Here is an 18339-nt window from a genome sequence, read left to right as displayed (position 1 = left end):
TATATAATAAATAGTGCAGCCTAAGAAACAGAAGGAAGAAAGGTGCTAGTATTAAAGACGGCTGAAGAGCAGGTCTGCCATTGGCTGACCCTTTCTTTAGACACTTACGTTGAAAAGCTTCTATAAATTCTCATCAATTTTCTCTGGAAACATTATGAAGATTAATGACAGGTATTAACTCTATGGCCATGCCATGCTTCAGCTTTTTAAGTTCCTTTTGAATATAAAAATTGGCCATGGGGAATAGCAGGATCACATCGGCTCATAATCTCACCTGTTCATTGCTGCTGTCTGACAGCCATTACTGTAACTTGGCCGTCATTGTTCTTCATATGGAATGTGCTATTCCACTTTTATAAACTCCCTCCCTTCCTGTCTGGCATTAATGTAGCGCAGTATTATTTTTTGTGGATTGGCTAAGCGTGTCATTTATTCATTACCTGGCCAATCTCTGCCTGGCCAAGCCTCCCAGCCATGCACAAGAGCTGGGCTTGTAATAAGGTTTTAAGTGCCTGTCATTAATAACGCTGTGCTGACATGACACACGCTGATATATCCCCGTATGTTGGTTTGTGGGCCGCCGTCATTATGCAGGATGGCCGGGAAGGCGGTTCGCTGCCTCCTCTCTCTTTCTCCGAGCACTCGGCGGTTTCCTTTGAGCTTTCAGCCGCTGTTCCCGACTAGTCTTTCAATCACCCGACCTGACAACTCGGCTTCCTGCTAGCTGATGTCATCCACTGTTGTTCACTCACACCCGCCAGCGGACAGGTCTCTATTTGATCATGAACGGGATGGACTAATGGGTTAAGTAGCGTAACAAGATGCTTCCTGATATGTATGAAACTCACTCTGATTTTCAAGCCCTGCTGAACAAAACACTCAAATGTATCCGGCGGAAACTGAACTGCATAAAAGAGAGACAATCTAAAACTAAAAAAAAGAATATTTTCTGCCCCACATTTTATTTATTACTCAGTATCCAGTCAATTAGCTGATTAATCATTCACATTTACAGTACACTGCAACAAAAATATCTGAGAATTAAATAAGTAAAAAGCAAACATGAAAGTAAACATTTGGTGACATCGATTCTTGAGTCGGATGCCAATTAAATTAATTTGTAAATGTATAAATGTTTATTTACTTAACTAATTTGAGGCACATAACATCCTCCCCCATAAACCACACAGTCCAGATGTTTTTTTTTTTCTGCCCCTGATGTTTGTCCTTGGAGAGGAGAATAGCAGATTTATTGAGGTTTAGTCAATGTGAGGATGTAAAAAGCTCAAGTTAATGATAAATGTATAGGAATACACACCTCAGCGTTTCCTAAGGTCAATGAGAGGTGATGGGCTAAAAACAAAATCACAACCCCGGCGCTTCAGGAACATTGCCTGCATGTCCAAAAGGCTGATGTGTTATTTTCCTTCACAGGTGATTTTTTAAAGGAATCCTGAAGCTGCATTGGAAACGTTAACATTATCCCTATAATTGATAAAAACAGGGTCAAATGCTGCATGTTGGCTTATTTGCAGAAATTTTTGTTGTGTCATAGTTCATTTCTAACCTTTATTCGTGGATGAAAGAGAATTCATCTCGTAGAGATACAAAGAGCACAAAATACAAAACGCACAACTTTGAGACTGCAGGATTTATACATTGCGTGGGGTTATTATTATTTTTTTTTTGTCTGCTAAATGACAATTCATAGAAAATACAGATGCATCCCTGGCTGATAATTCAAAATGAGTGCATTATTTAAATATGTGACACAAGAAAAGAAATCTAAAAAACTCACGTCAAAACAAGTGGGGAGAATAAAGCGCAATCACTGAGATGAAAAGGAGAAAAACAGGTGTTGCTGAGAGCAGATCAGCATGTGGTTAACAGGTATTCTGTGATATGAATATCTGGCCACAGTTCATGAATAATAGCAGTGTGAGAGCCCCTTGAGAGCGTCTCATCTCTACCCACTTCTCTTTCTAGTTTATTTCATTGTCATATTTGGGTCACATATTGTACTGCTGCACTTCACTCGTATTCTGTTTCTGTGCCTTACGCTTCTGTGCTTCTTCCTCCCTCCCTTTCTCTCATTTCTTACTATCTCACTTTGTTTCTCTCACTCTGCCCCTTGTTGTCACTTTCCACTACCTCTCCTTCACACTGCTCTCCATATCTTTCCATCTCCCATTGTTTTCTTCCTTTTTCTGTTTACACCCCGCGCCCCCTGTACAGCCCACCAGGGCTTCTGTCCTGACTGTCGGCGTTGCGCAAACTGAAGAACTGGTACATTTGTTACAAGTCCATTGTCAGCCACTGAGCAAAGCTCTGAGTTCAAAGTGAACCCAATTCAATAACACAGATCTCCCATAGAGCCAGCGCTCTTGCAACGCACCGCCGGCCAAACTCCCGCTCGGCCGGAGCCCTCATCAGTCGAACCTGCTTTTCATGCAACATCAGAGCTGTCAGTCGATCGTCCCGCTGTGGGTACATAGAAACCAGCCAAATTCTGCAGCACGGTCTCATAGCACAACACACCACAAAACAAGACAAAAAGACACTGCCATGAAAGCAGACAGGCACAGCAGGGGCAAGAAATGGTTGCTTTCACTTTTTCACTCTAGGCATTCCACTGACGCTGTGAGTGCAGTGATAAAATAAGCTTAAAGTTTTAGGTCAGCACCATCAAACAGCACGCAACACAATAATAGTGTTGGGAAAAGTTAAATAGCTTTAACCTAAAACGACTGGGCATGGCCCTAAAGTGTCAAACTGCACACTCTCTGTAATACAGTGTAACATGTAGTGAGGCTCAGCTGTCAATCAAATCCACAAATAAACCTCTCGAACTCGTCCACGGCTATGTCAGGCCGGTGCGTTAATATTTCAAACACCGAAAAAGTTATTTGACGACCTAACCTGCCTGGTATTTGTCACTGCCTGGGAAATATATTTGCAACTTCCAGTTAGGCTCAATAGACTTGGACAACAGCTTGTTGTTTAGTGAATGTAGGTGGAGAATGAGAGTAAGTGATAACAGAGACATGAATCTTCTGAAGTGGAAAGTTGCAGCTTTCATTCCGAGGGACAAACTGTGACTGACTATTTTACAAGCCTTACAATGCATACCCAGTTTTTAATGGTACGCAGTCCTTTCAGTAAATCCACCTCCCACTCTGAGCTCTGCTCCTCTTGGCTGGTTGCCTTCACTCCTCACAACTCTGTACTGAGAGGGACTTTCACTCGACATTGGTGTAGCTTCACAGTATAACTGAAAAGGAAGCATGATGCCTTCATTCATTAACATATAGACGATATAGATAAATTAGTGCCACCAAATGCTGACTGTATCTTTGCATGTAGGCACTGGCAATTGGCTACCAATATATTAACACACATCTCATGACCCTTGCACACTAAGTGTAGCAAAGGGTGATTATTTGTCCACATCTGCAGTATGTACAACACAAGTGCGGCCATCATTTTAATTAGTAGGGAATCTACTGGGTACCATTAAAATGTGGATACTAAACAAAGCACTAAGTGCAAATAGTTGAATGTCAGTACCAGTGCGAGCATACACACATACAGACATATACTGCTGTGGATTGCTCTTTAAATCCACAAATAGTGTTTATATTTCTGCTCATCTATTAAAGAGCAACGTCTGCCACAGCAGATTACACAAAAGACGGCTGAATTAATCATACTGCAACTGCCTGAGATGCACTGTTGTCGTGTTACAGCTTTCGCAAAGAGGAGCCGCAACCTTGTGTGATTTTGATTCTTTATGATATCAGTGTCACTTATTCTTGTGTGTTCTCTAAACATGCCCTTCTAGATTTATGTTTGTGGCTGCTCTAAGACTGTGCCTAGATTGTGCTTCCGTTACGCGTCACACTCTCATTACGTTTGGAAACAGGTATGTGGGGAGTATGGGTCAATGTGGCAATGAAAGGAGACAGCTGTTGTACATGTGTGTTTGCAAGGTATCTGATGAATGATTAATTGAAAATATAATTTTTTTTTCTTTCTGCTGTCATTAGTTACTTCCTCGTTGCTGTTTTTAATGTGTATGAGTTTCAGGGCTCTCGGGGTGCGTTGCCTGCTTACTAACAAACAGCAGACGCCTTTAGTGACTAGCTGATGTATGTAGTGGTAGTCACACATCGCAGATATAAATCTGTTATTTCTATAGGCTTAGCAGTGGCTGGTTAGCCAGAGGATGGGTTTGAAGTTAATGTAATTGTTAATGTAATTACCTTTTCAGTGGGGAAAGTAATCACATCAACGCTGGTGTTGGACTGAGGCCAAAGTGGACTTTCCACTTGTGTGAACAAAGCCGGCAGAAGGGCTAAAAGAATTCACTTCATGAAACCCACGCTCCGTATCCATCACTCTGTCTACTTCTCTATTACTTCTTAGCCTCACTCCATCTCACTCTTTTCCATCCCTCGTGCTCAAGTTTTATTTTATCATATCTCTTCCTCTCTCTCTCTCTCTCTCTCTCTCAAAACATATTGGTTCCAGTTCCCCTTATTTTTCTTTCTTCCTGTATTTTTCTCATCAGATTTATTTATTTTTCTCTCTGACAAGATATACAGCCTGTTTGGCCTCACATCCTCATTTACACGTGCACACACATATGCACTGGTGCACACATCCCCTTTTTCTCCCTCTGTCCATCTTATCAGGATCTCTACCAGCTCCCCAGTTCTGGCCCGTTGCCTGTCCTCCTGAGGGATCACAGCTGAGTAGAGAGAAAAGGGAGGAGGAGGAGGAGGAGGAGGAGGAACACCTAAGACCCACACTCCTTAGCCTTCTTATCATTCACACATTCATGCTACCTACACACTCATATACTCAGTCAGCACATGAGGGTTCTTGTTAGATTGCCATTGTAATGCGTGCATTATTGATGAATCACAGTTTTTTCAGTACATCAAGATGAAATTGCCTTTTTCTACTGCTGGGATGTTTTTTTTAATGTCGACTTGAAGCTATTTCAACTGGTGTTCAATTTTTAGACATACTTGACATAAAAGAAGGAAATGTTAGGCCTCCGCGCTGCTAATGGTGGTCACAGGGTTGACGACTACACCAAAATATTTTGACATTTGTCAGTGAAAGTAGGGTGGATTGGCAGACGCTGTGATGGTCCACCTGCCTCTTAACCTCGTGTGATGTTATTCTGCCGTGCAGTAGGAGGCTGGGCACCCGTCAGGATAGTTATCTATGTTCAAGCTCAGACTGGCAATCTGACAAATATGGCAAATACGAGGTAGACCTGTCCACCAAGTGGGGTGCAAGGCCACCAGCAATGATGGAAAAACTGTGGGGATGAAATGTAAACTGTTGGTTTGCAGCTCACTTGGCGTACGAATGACTCATCTGACTCCAGGTTGGACAGCCCCAAAATTGTCACATCTAACCCAGGGGTTCTGCCATGTATCGCGGTTGCAATTGGAAAACTATTTAGTTCGAAACTCTACATGGTTTCATACTCACCTGCAGCATCTCAGAATCACAGTTTTGCCCACCCAGTTTGTCATGTTACTGATTTGGTCATTTCATTCAAATTTTCATGCTTTTAAATACACTTTGTAGTTAAATTGTTTGTTTTTTGTACGTTTGATTGTGTTAATGTACTAATTTCCTACCTTGTTGTGTTCTATCCCAAAAGGTTAAACCCCTAATTTATACATTAATCTTCATAAATAACGCTGCATAAACAGCGCTGTCCATGGCTCTGAAACAACAACAGCCCTGACAACTTAATATCCTTTGTATCAACTGTCACATCATGTTCTATTTTTCATTTGATTTCTGTTAATCCCCCATATTTCTTTTTACAGATTAGACAATATATGGTTTTCACCCTGCATCTCATTCATTTGCCATGCCTTATGAGCCAGTTCATGACAGTGTCATCTTCCTTCTCGTCTCTTTAATGTATGCTTCAAACGAAGTCTTTGAGGTTAATAATAAAATAATGTGCTGGTGAATCTGGATCCAAATTTAGTCGCGATGCATCCAAAAAGACACAGTTGTAACTAATGACCTTAATTATGTCTTGACTAGATGTTTCAGCAGCCACCATTGACATTATGGATTACACCTTTGCCTTTCAGAGTAATGTCAAAATGTCTGCCAGAAAGAGGGCATTAAGGCAGGCTTATCTGCTGTCTGTGTAACACATTAGTGAGTCAGTTTGCTGACATTATATGCCTGGAAGCCAGCCCAAACTTCCCTCATCCATGATTTTTTTTTCATTTTTATTTTTTTGTCACGGAAAGTTGGTCTGCAGTCACTCTATTGAGAGCTATATATGCCCTGACCCAGATCTTGTGGGCCAGTCGGATGATTTGGGTCCCCTTTATGTGGTGATGGACAAAAGAGTAACAGCGATGTAGTCATACGGGCCATCCGAGCACCGTGGAGCTGAACTAGTTTGGAACAAAATGGGTCAGTTTGGTTGTAGGGCCATCCATTCATGGTCAGACTCTTCTGACTCATTACGGTCTTTATTTATTGCCCAGGTCTGAAATTTGAATAACATACTTAACAATTCCTTGGTTGCTTCCCAGACAAAATAGATAAATAAATTAGTATTCCTGAGATTTTGGGGTTCAAATGGGATAATCCATCCATGCTTAGTATCAAATAACAATAAAATAATAATTTGCAGAGTAATTTACTGACTTTACACAGACCAGAAAATAACTGTTGCCAAATTACACATTATACATCCCATTAACATGACTGTAGCGCCATGTGTACAAACACGCATGTATCCTCTCACCACCTAGCAAGAGACCTTTCCTTTCTATCCGTCTGAGTGGCCTTAATGAATGCTTTGTTGCTGCTTGTCAAGAGCCCGGTATTTAACAAGGTATTACCATAGCTACGACAATCGCGGCAGAAAACCTGCCCATTACCGGCAGCTTTTGAGTCAAACTCCAACCTCAAGTATGTACACAGAAAGTGCGACGTGGACACGCGCGAACATACCTGCGCACGCACGCATACACATTACATGCGCACGCACTTGCTTGTAGGGAACACACACAAACATGCGCCTACTCACACACGCCAGTAGCAACAGTGGGCGGTCCCTGGCGAGGCAGAAACACACTAATGGATAATGACAGGGTTTGACAGCAGGAGAGTGAGCTGAGTCACTCCGGGCGCACAGGCAATGAATAAAAGAATGGGAGTGCTGTCTGAATATCCCTTACTGACTGGATTTCCTTTGATACCATACTATTCCTGCCAGTCTCCCTTGGTAATCCCGCTCATTACACTGTGCTGTCCCTCTGTTCTGAGGCTGGCAGCGGCAGCCATTATGAGAGCAGAACAGAAGGGACAAAAAGTCGTCTTCGCTGGCTAGCCAGCACTGGTGTCTCGTGCAATGGTTTTTACTGTAGAATTCTCTTACTGGCAGAAACAAAACTCCCACAAGTTATGTTAATTTAATATGTTTTAGCATCTCCTCAGTCTTTTCTTTCCAAATAGTACTAAAGCAAAAGTTATGCTTGTGAAATTTCTGCCCTGTGCCTTTCCCCCTATCGTTGTACTAATAGGAAGATTCAGTCTATCCAAACCAGAAGCTGTGGATCTATACTGCTCAGTGAAAGGAGACCGTTAAAAAGCTACCTGCCAGTCACATCACTTTACTGTTTTTCGAATTAGTTCGTCAGTGCAGGCATATTTTCCGACTACTTGCTGTTTCACTTCTTATAACAGTAAGAAGTCAACAACTCTGATAAGAGTAAAACTGTTGCTGGCGCTGAAAGCTGCCACTTATATCATCCAATTGTCTCTGAATGCATCTGCCCCACTGAGTTAAGTCCAATTAAAACCACCGCAAGCCCAGGCTCGGGCAGTATTGGCTTGCTGTTCACAAGACCAGAGCCTGGCCAAAATTATCATTTGCTCCAGTCCGTTCTCCCACAGCCTCAGACACAAACAGCCCAGACAAGAGGCCAGATGTCTAGTTTCTCTGATTAACCCACTGCTTCTTTAGCTAGACAACTTGTGAAATCTATTCCAGGAATCTCACACTTGCTGTTTTCCCTCCAATTCCATTCGGACACGTTAAATGTTGAGCGCTATTCGTCAGTGTCACATTGACACGTAAATGCTATCCCAATTATTCTGCGCCCTCTCTGCTCACTGTCAAATTACCTGCGCTGGGAGCGCAGCATGGCTCTCACAGCGCCTCTCTGGCATTTTCCCTGACAGGGAGAAGAAAGGAGTCTGAGATAGTAGAAAAGGCGAAGGCTTGGGGGGCTCAATGAGTATTTTAAATGCTGAAGCCAGGTAATCGGACAGACTTTGGCAGGGACCAGGAGAGTGCTGTGGGATCTAAGACTTTTTTTTGTCAACCGTTGTTTTGTTGCAGATCTAGTAAGCAAGGCTGTCGTTTTTGAATATCTGATCAGGTGCTTCACATACAAGGCAAAAAAAAGAAGAAAAACAAACACTTCCAAACTGAATTCGTTTAATTTATTCTGCAGTGCTTCACCATCAGCTGCTCTGTGTCAAATTCATGCTCATGGTTTTTTCATGTGGAGTAGACAGTCGGCACCAATGAGCAGAGGCTTAGAAAGGTGATGTGAACATAATGCTGCTAGTATGAAGCCCAACACTGGCAAAAGAAACCTAAGTATAGTGTGGAAAACATCCCGGAAAATCAATCACTTCAGTGTTTCTGCGCAAGGCGTCCAAAAAAAAAAAAAAATCCAAGAGCCATACAATTATCAAAAAAAAGCAGGCCCTTCCTGAGCTTGTACAGCAGGAATAAAAGTAAAAGAAAAGGAATGCAGGAAGAATGTGGGATTAGCTGCAGATTACAGGGAATAGCCATCTGCCCCTGCACTGATGCTTTTGTTTTCTCCACAAGAGGCACAGAAATGGGCTGGCAGTCAGCAGCATGTAAGCTGCAGAAGAAACAAGTTGTGTTTCTTAAATGACACCTCAACTCTGGGGACCTTGGGGCAACAGCCACCTGACGTGTGTAAGAGTTATTTCAGGCATAAGGAAATGTCAGTCAGCGTGACAGCTTTTTGCAGCATCAATACGCGCACACGCATGCACACCCTCTCATTAGCACAGTGTTGTAAAGGGGTTGAGAAAGCGTTGCTCTGTTCAGATGTTCGTGTGCACTTCACTGCCTGCCAGAGCCCAACCACACACAGTGCTGTGGGACAAGGCCTGTATTAAAAAAAAAAATAAATAAATTGCATGCATGAAGGAAAAATATATATATATATATAAATATATATGATAATGGAGGAATCGTGAAAAGGAAAAGAGAGACGAGGCTGGGGGCGAATAGAAGAAAACGGGAAAGTGCTTGAGGCTAATCAGAAGCCTCTGTGCAGACCTGGAATGGCCTGCTTGTGCGGTGGCTAGAGCCCAGGGGTGAGCTGGCAGGCATGTTAAGAGAGCATGGCTCCGAGGCCGCGGCAACAAAGGAGAAAATGGTGAAGAATAAATGGACACTGTTAATCCCAATTGATAGTGTGCGTTTGCTTATGACAGCTAATCAATCCGAGCTTTTTTAGGCTTCAGTTATGCCGCAGGAATCTTCATGGGGGATTAAGAAAGCTTGGAAATTTCAATCAATTTCCTGCTTGTCGACCAGGTGCCTATTAGTCAGATACTGTAAAATATCTGTTTTCCTCTGTGACCTTATTTTGTGAATCGTCTGTACTTTTATCTAAAAATCATACGTTTTTCTCCATTTAAGTCTGTCTTGTCAGCAGTAAATCTGGCTGTTAACGTGCCGACTTAAAGTCACATTGTCATCTGCACAGAAATCTGGATAATATTTCAGCGAGTGCACTTGGCTCCAGATCAGTCTCATTTCTCCATTCACACACTGACTGCAGGCATAAGGTGAGCCCTGCAGCTGCTCATCTATCGGGACGCTGATGCGGTCCCCCAACTATTTACTTAGTATTCAGCCGCGTTTCTGGGCTTTACTCACATGTCTGGACTCATCAGGCCCAGCTGTAATCAGCAGTGCTCTGACAGGAAAACAAGGGGTGTGTAAGAGAACGTGCGGCTAACTCAAATGAGAGGCCAGTGTAAACAGTGACAGGGCCAATTCCAGTTCCCAATCTCACTGCAAATAGAGGTGAACAGGGGAGCGCGGAGGCTTAACGAAGACATAGCAGCCTCTGATCAGACTACCCCGGCACACCACCGGTGTACCCACAGGTCACGATAAAGGGATTTGGCGCTGACTTTAATCTAGAAGAAATGAAAAATTGTGGGAAACAAAGACTGAAAACAGGTCATCGCATAACTCCTTTAATCAATCCTAAAGCAAGAGCATGACGCTTTAAATGGCACTGTTAAAAAGAAAATGAATATTAATGAACTGGGGTGTGCAATTATGGCTGAAATTCTTTCAGTTGTTTGAAGGGTACAATCAAAGCCGGCACACTTTCTTCAATCAGGTTGTTCTCAAACCAAAGAAAAATATGGTGGTTAACAAAAATTGGAGAATGACACAATTCCCCTGTCTTTTTTTTTTTTTAAGCTAATTATTCATTCTCTGTTTCTTTTCATCCCCTCATCAGTGTTTAAGAGATGCACGCAGTCCTTTGAGCAAATACAAGGAAGCATGTTCTCGGTTTATACAAACAGATGTCCTACCGTCTAATTAGATCAGGTCGCTTTTATTTTCACGTTTCCCCGTAAATAAAGTTAGCTGTCAAAACCTGGACGGAAGCCCTTCTGTGTCCGTGAGGTGCCTAAACTAGCTGAATATGACTTTTTTCCGACCTTCTAGACATTTAATTTGCCTTGTATTTATTTACTTGCATGTAACGCGGTAGTGGGGATGAAGGGAATAAAGCTTTTGCTGATGCAGGCCCCGCGGTACGTGATTGTCTCCTATAAGCAGGCGGGAGGCAGGAGGAAGGGGTGTGAAGTGGTTCTGGAGTGAGTAGTCAGCCTGTTGCAATCATGTATGGTTTTCATGTAAGGCCAGAAGAGGCTGTTTCCAGCTAATACGCCGTGAGAGGGAAGACCAATCAGTAGGAGAGCTGCGAGTCAAATTCAACGATGTCCTGATACGGAGCTGAGAGAAAAAAAAAAAAAAACTAAGCAAACAAACTTCTCATCTCATCTTCTACTGCCGCTTATCTTAACTAGGGTCGTGGGGGTTGCTGGAGCCTATCCCAGCTGTCATCAGGCGAGGAGCGGGGGTACGCCCTGGACGAGTCGCCAGCAGTCTATCGCAGGGCCAACACAGACAGCCAGACAGCCATTCACACTCACACCTAATCTATCAGCGCTAACCGCAGATCCACCGTGCCGCCCCAAACAAACTCCCTTTGTTGTGTTATTTTTATTTTCTGTGACTAATGATTCTGCTGCATCGCAGGAAGATTTGTGGCTGCGCTGCTGCTCTTTATATACGTACATACTGAAAGTTGACAACACTTGTTGATGTAATTGTTGTGTTGGCTGTAAATGAGCTCACTGTCTAAGATATGGATGGTAGTGAAAATGTGTTTTGTTTTTTCTTTTGCTGCTGGGAAGCTGATCAGCATTTCTTTTGTTTCTGAGACCTTGAGGTGCAGAGAGGAAAGAAAAGTCCGTAATTGATTTCTCGATAGGCCACAGCAGAGTTAATGAGGACTCGGTGAATGGGCATGTCATCTGCGTATTTTAAATACTCCGTGACAGAGGGTGTACTGTCGGTGTCATCCGAGCACATGGTTTAGATGACTAGACTGAAGCTTTGTATGCATTAGTATTGGCGAGCTGTGATGTCATAGATTTCTGATTCTAAGATCACTGTCAAATCATTTTCAGGACTGTAAAGATTGTCAGCGCTCCCTTTATAGTGTCTGTCTTTTCTTCCTCTTTGAACACAAGACTATAGCCACATGAGAGGATATCAGTCCTGTCTTGTCATCCTTTTGAATCCTTCCTCCTTTTATTTGTCAAGTCGTGCCTGTGCCATTTTTTTCTTCAAAATATCTCCTTATTTTCAAGGGAGAACTCTGTACCTACGGGTCAAGAACTCTGCAGCATCTAAATAAGATATGTGCCAATTAAGACCTCCTGCACCTTGTCCGTGCCAAGATAATTCACTTAACCCTGAGCTCACAGCTGACAGGTAGCATTTGTTTACACATCCCTCTTCGCTCAAGCTTCCAGGCCCTGTCCTCTACGTTATATTAGAACAAGCCACCTCCCACCACATCCCCACATACAGCTCACTGACTCTGTTTCCATGGAAATCTGCCCTGGGAAGACTTTGCATCTCCTAACCTTGAAAAGTGCTCAGAGTAGCATCGACTCCGAGAACATATTGTTGTCAAAATGTATTGTCGTCACAGAAATCAGTTCCATACTTGAAACCGACTTTCAGCATTTACAATCTTCCTGGCCCATTATTTTTATTTTTTTTAGTCCTGCTGTGCGCTTTCTTCAAGTTACCTGCATAAAACGTGAGTCTGCAGATTGTTATAGGAAGAAATAAATAAATAAATAAAACAAGACTGGAACAAATTAAAATATGAGGCAAATTATTATATCTACCTACATTACTGCCTTTACTGCCTCCTTGTCATTAAATACGGTATCTCAATTTTTCTGGCTTAGTATGAAAGGTTTTATTCCTAAAGCACTCTACAGCATGCTAATTTATAGTGAAAAAGAAATCCCATTGCCTCAGTTTCATCATTTAATTATACTGAATGAGAGAGGATCCTATGCATTAAAATAAAATTACTATAAAAGCACTATAAAATATGACCATGAGGTTTTCAAATTATCATTGTAGATCATTGTTCCAATCAAACAATTTCTATATAAGAAATGATATCTTGACAAAAAATGCCAGTTTAATCCAGATTACCTTCTAATATTTTGGCATGTTTAACCCATTCACAAACTCATACTTATAGACGGGATGATCAAAGTGACGAGACGTGAGCTGAACAGCTGCATTGCCTCAGAGCGGGAAGCACTCTGAAAATAGTGCAAAGGTGTTAATGCAACACCACAGCCTGGCATCATAAATAGTCTTCCGCTGAGCTCGATTTTTATCTCGCTGAATGTTGATGTAGCCTTCGTATTCTAGGCTTGTGCCCAGACGCAGACAATTATGAGCCAAACCGTGTTTCATCTGTGCCGTGCGGAAGGCACGATGATTTAACGTTGCGGCGTGGGGGAGTGTTTTCATTTGGATTTCAACTAATGAGAGAGCGCATCCTTCAAACGGTTGGCCTTGACGCGGGGTCAGAGGCGAGTGCGAGGCCACACGTGGCGTTTTGAACATCGTACAATTTATGGATTTGACTAACTGTGCTGTGGCACCTCTGAGCTGCAGTAAAGGGAAAACTACAGGTCATAGCAGGAGGTCAGATGTCTGCTATGATGAGATTTAGGAAGGGACGTCCCTTCCTAACATTCAACTAGTCCAGAAGCCACTGTTTATAAAATTCTCTTCATCATAAAGATGCACAATAATAATTTAATATTCAAAGCTCTAACTGAACGCAGCCTTCATCTATGTTAAACAGTCATACAGTTATTGTTTACCTGTCATACCACACACCATTTCTCATCTCAGGTACTTGCAAATGCAATATAAAACCACTGTAACATCAGAGCAGATTCACAGGCTTCAGAGCAGAGTAGTCATCAGTGACCTTTATTCACCTCTGCTGGCGAACAAGAGGAACTGCAGCAGCATCTGCCCCCCTAACTCTGACAATTGAATTGTGTATAAATAGCACTCCACTTCAGGCACACTTTGCGTGTTATTTTAAGCTTTTCACGTGGTGTGGTAAAGGTTAGGCTTAAGGACAGGGATGGGCTGTATTTCATCGTGTTGCTCATATACCGTTGGATGATATCAAACAGAAGTTAAATGGGGGGGAAAAAACTGACGACTGCAGTTACCCGGTGATTTAAACAAATGACAGACATTGCAGGCTAATAAGGTGTAATTAAGACACAGAGTAACTAAAAGAAATGTCAAATGAATACAAAAGCTATTCAATAATGCAATGATGACGCTTTGTCACCTGGCTTGTGGAGAAGACACTGATGCAGCTTTGACGCAGAATAACCTTTGTAGGTGGCGCGTCTTCTGATGCCAGCCTTCCGCTCATGTCGGCGTAAGATGTAGGAGGTGGAGGGGAGTAGGGATGCTGTTGACTTAGGCCTGCTCTTTTTTAAAAAAAATAAATAAATAAAGACAAAAAAAAGACATTTGCAGATACATCAGAAAAAAAGACTAATTAGAAGACTGTTTATTAGCTGCTAAAAGTAGCTCAACACAAAATACGAATCCCTGAATTTGTCAAGTAAAACAAGTTCTCAGAGCACATGTAAAAGTGGTAATAAAACGCTCAAGTAAAACCAACGTGTTTGAGCTATAATCAGATGACCTTAAGACCAGAAGGGGTAGTTCATAGAAGCAAACCCACAGAGATTTGTCAACCAGTGTTTAACCTTACCACTCATACTAAAAATGAAATTGAAAGTGAAAGTAGTCTGGTTTAAAATGTAACATCAATTATGCACTAATATATTCTGTTAGGTTTTTATTATGAAAACCCTTATACATGCAAGAGGTGTTTGAGTGTTGCAGTTGGTGAAGGCAGTAGTTCTATCACTGGCAGGGGGCCCTTCTTTGTATGCTCTATGTTTTTTGTATGTTTTTTTTTTAGGTAGGATCTCTTTTTGAAGTGTAGGAAAATATATCAAGTAGCATAAATTGAGAAATATTTAGGTAAGATGTTAATATAACTACCGAAGTGTGGCACACTTGTTGCTGAGAAGTTAAGATGCTCAACGTTTGTGTTAATCCAGGGACCACTGTGTCGTGCTCTATCTTATATCTCCCTATAAATAAAGCACTAATACTTATTCCATCCGCAGTGGGATACGTGACCTTAATATTCTATGTAAAATATGTTTTAATCGGTTCAGATTATTAGTTAAACTCTTCTGTTGGATTGAGTAAAACAGAATCCAACGACTGAAGCAGAGGAGAGAGTATCTTTGTGTTCAGGGTTTGGCTTCATTTACAGCACACAATCAGTAGTCGGATTATGAATGTGTTTTTTTTTTTTATTCATTCTTGGCCAGGCCTGCGCTTTGAGTTGTAAACTCCTAAGAACATCTTAAACCTTCCGAGCCTTCTTCCTTAGCCAGTTGTCAGACGATGACACACATGCAGTTTGGATGGTCTGTGGTCTTTGGCGAGTGTCTGCAAGCACATCTTTAATCTTAAATAACTGATTGCTCACCCATCTCCTCTTCCTCCTCCTCCTCCTCCTCCTCCTCCTCCCCAGCAGCTGCTCTCTCTCTCTCTATCTAGGCTAGTCCTGAAGGATTTCAACACCAGCTGAAACATCGTTTTATCTCTTACCACAACAAGTTAAAACATCAATGGACCAGAGCTCAAAGCCTAATACCTCCATTCTCAGGCGTTTTCCTCTGATAAACCGCACTAGCTTGCCCCGGCCCTGTATTCTCACACAGAGTCAAGTGGAGGAGGAACGTGTGTGCAGAAAGCAGGTGTAGGTGGTTTACTGGGAGAGAGGGGAGTGCAGCTGGTTGGGGTCACAGTGGCTCGCTGTGCTGAATGACTAATGAAAGGTTTATGGTGGCACAGCATGACTGCCTCGCCTGAATGGTGGGCTGAAGGAGGACACGCCTTGTCTGGCTCCTAGCACCCTCCTGGTCAGTGTCTGGTTAAAAACAGGCATTTAACAAGTTCTCTCAGAGCACGGAGCCACAATCCTTCACTTAACAAGCTCATTATCTCACATTGTTTTTGTCCTTTGCTCCTCCTCTCCGGCAGTGCCGGATAAAAAAAAAAAAAAAAGATGAAGAAAGATGATGTTTGATGTACGTTTCCGTTAGAGAGTTGCACAAGGATCTTTGAGGGGGAAGGATGATAATGGATCCACTAATGATGCGGCCGTTGCTGCTGTGGATCTTTGCCGTATTGCTGGGTCGTCTGCATGAATATTCAGAGTCTCTGATAGGGAGGTGGCTGCTCAAGGTTATCTTTAGAGGGCAATAGAGGACAAGGCTCTGCTTTTATATCAGCTTCCATCATCAGCAAAATTACAGTGAGATGCCGGAGAATCAAAGCAAAGCTTAACATAGGACTTCTTTTGATCTGTCTTGTGAATGGTGCATTTTATATCTGAATATGTTTACTGGAACACTTTAGAACTTCAAAAGGAGAAGAACCAGAGTCTGGCATTTAATATCTGGGGGTATGAATGACTTTAGCTTTAATGGCTGAATGTTTTCTTTCTGTTACAGAAAAGCCCATTGAGGCAGTTATCCCGAGTCTCTCTGGAAGTGCTGCAGTCAGTCATTCTTGTGAATGCTGCAATGAACAATAACAACAAATATTAGCATACAGCCTAAACCTCTGGAATATTCAGTTTTACAGTTTTAGTGAAACTTTTGGAAAGAGAAAGAGAAAAAAAAACATACGCTTCTACTGTAGCTGTTACATGTGGAATTATCAGAAGGAATATTCTGCATCTCACAAGATGAAGCGTCACTCTTAACAATTTATTACAGTTTCACCGCGCAGCAGTGAAAATCAATAGCGTAGTTATTCTGAGTGGAATTGACTGAGTGTGAAATTGCAATCAAACGGCAGCCATTAGCCTCAGCCAAATAGATACTACAGAGATAAATGATGTTTACAAATTCCCCAGAAATTCCGTTTACATCGTTAAATTACTTGTTTCAGTTATATTCTGTGAAAGATGTTCCTCTCATGAAATGTAATTTTGGCTCGCCACTTGAGAGAAAATTGCATTTTCAGAGCCAGAATCCGAGCCCTCTTTGTGGCTGATTTGTAAGCCTCAATTTAGCAAATCAAATCAAGCCCTGTCATTTCAAAACAACTTTGACAAGACACCGTCAAGAAGAGCCTTGAACGGGGCCACCTTTGCGCTTTGGCTGAGCGGAGTCAAACTCAGACTTGGTGCATTTCATTTTTCCCATATAACTAAAGGTCAAACATTCAAGAAGCGAAGAATTTCATCATTTAAAAAAGGTGTTACACAGAATGGGAAACTTAGACGGTATTGACATCGGCCGCGATTACAAAAGTGTAACAACGGTCAGAGAAAACACCTCTTAGAATGAATCAATTGGAGATTTCAATTACCACCTTGATGTGGTTTTCAAGATCAATAACCAAGCATCTTTGTAAGATGGCCAGGGCTACGAGGGTCCTGGCCGCTTCATCAGTTTGGAGCGCCGCACGCTCAAAGAGTTTCGCTATTGTTGTGCTTGGATGTGCCTCTCCTGCAATCTGTGCGTGCTGTCATTAGTATTCGTGCGCTTCGTGTAACTGGAATCAAAGATGAGCACACTACACGAGCAGTCATTAGGGTTAGGAGATCAAATAACACAGCGGCACCCAAACAAGATCAGGAAATGTCACATGCCGCCGCGTTAGCGCACGCCGCTCTTCTTTCTTCACCCCTCTGCCTCGTCCCCCGTCATCCCGCTCAGGAGAACGGAGGCGAAGATTCAACACACACAGAGCCAGACAGCAACCGAGTGCTCTCTAGCGCATACTAATCTAAAACAACACTGCATCTGTGCAGCGTGTTCTATTCCCTCCCCACTGAGGCGTGTTTAAGTGTGAGATAGGGCTCTGCACATCTCATCACTTAGGGAAGGTTATGGCCTGCATCTGCAGCCCCCACAACCAAGCCCCCCCACCCCACCCCCCCTCGTGCAGGTTCCTATCACTTCCACTCTCAAATTGAAAGTGACAAGCCACTCAGGCAGAGGTGTCTTCGCCCCCCCCTCCCGTCAGCAACCATGCAGCCCACTCAGACCTGTCAGCCTGATTACATATCAGCAAGATGGGGGGACCTAAGGAAAGGAGATGTCCAGCTGGAGACACACCACTAAACACATCGTCCCTCCTGCTGCTGCACATCTGCCAATATACACGGCACCTGTCCCCAAGGCTGCCACGCAGTCAATCTGTATGTCTCCGTCACTCACATGCTGTCCTGCAAAATATCAACAAACGGCATCTTTGCTCTTCGTCGGTCTACCTTCCTGGTTGTCAACATGCAAACCATTGTTAGCCCCCTTTGCCAGTTTTTCGGCTTTCTGGGTGCCCACTATCGGCAGCGCGGTGCATTTGCAAACTTGTCATGCTTGTGGCAGCTCATTACACAGTTAGAGCTACATGTCTCCAGCCTGTGCACTTGCAGCGCATGGGTGGTTTGCTGGGGATCAAAAGCAGACATGCTAAGTGATGGGAAGCATTGAATTATTGGAGCCTCTGATGCATCAGTG

The 18339-nt window shown here is 42.8% G+C and overlaps 1 protein-coding gene across 3 annotated transcripts in view; it reads left to right on the top strand.

Moving 5' to 3' along the window:
* The window catches only part of LOC125005102 (carbohydrate sulfotransferase 8-like), a 122297-nt gene that overhangs the window by 97730 nt on the left and 6228 nt on the right, over nucleotides 1-18339 (top strand). The window lies entirely within an intron of this gene.

Source organism: Mugil cephalus, chromosome 3 (genome assembly GCF_022458985.1).
Source record: "Mugil cephalus isolate CIBA_MC_2020 chromosome 3, CIBA_Mcephalus_1.1, whole genome shotgun sequence".
Taxonomy (NCBI): Eukaryota; Metazoa; Chordata; class Actinopteri; order Mugiliformes; family Mugilidae; genus Mugil; species Mugil cephalus.
Note: the sequence above shows the minus strand (reverse complement) of the source record. Positions and strands in the feature narration are given on the sequence as shown.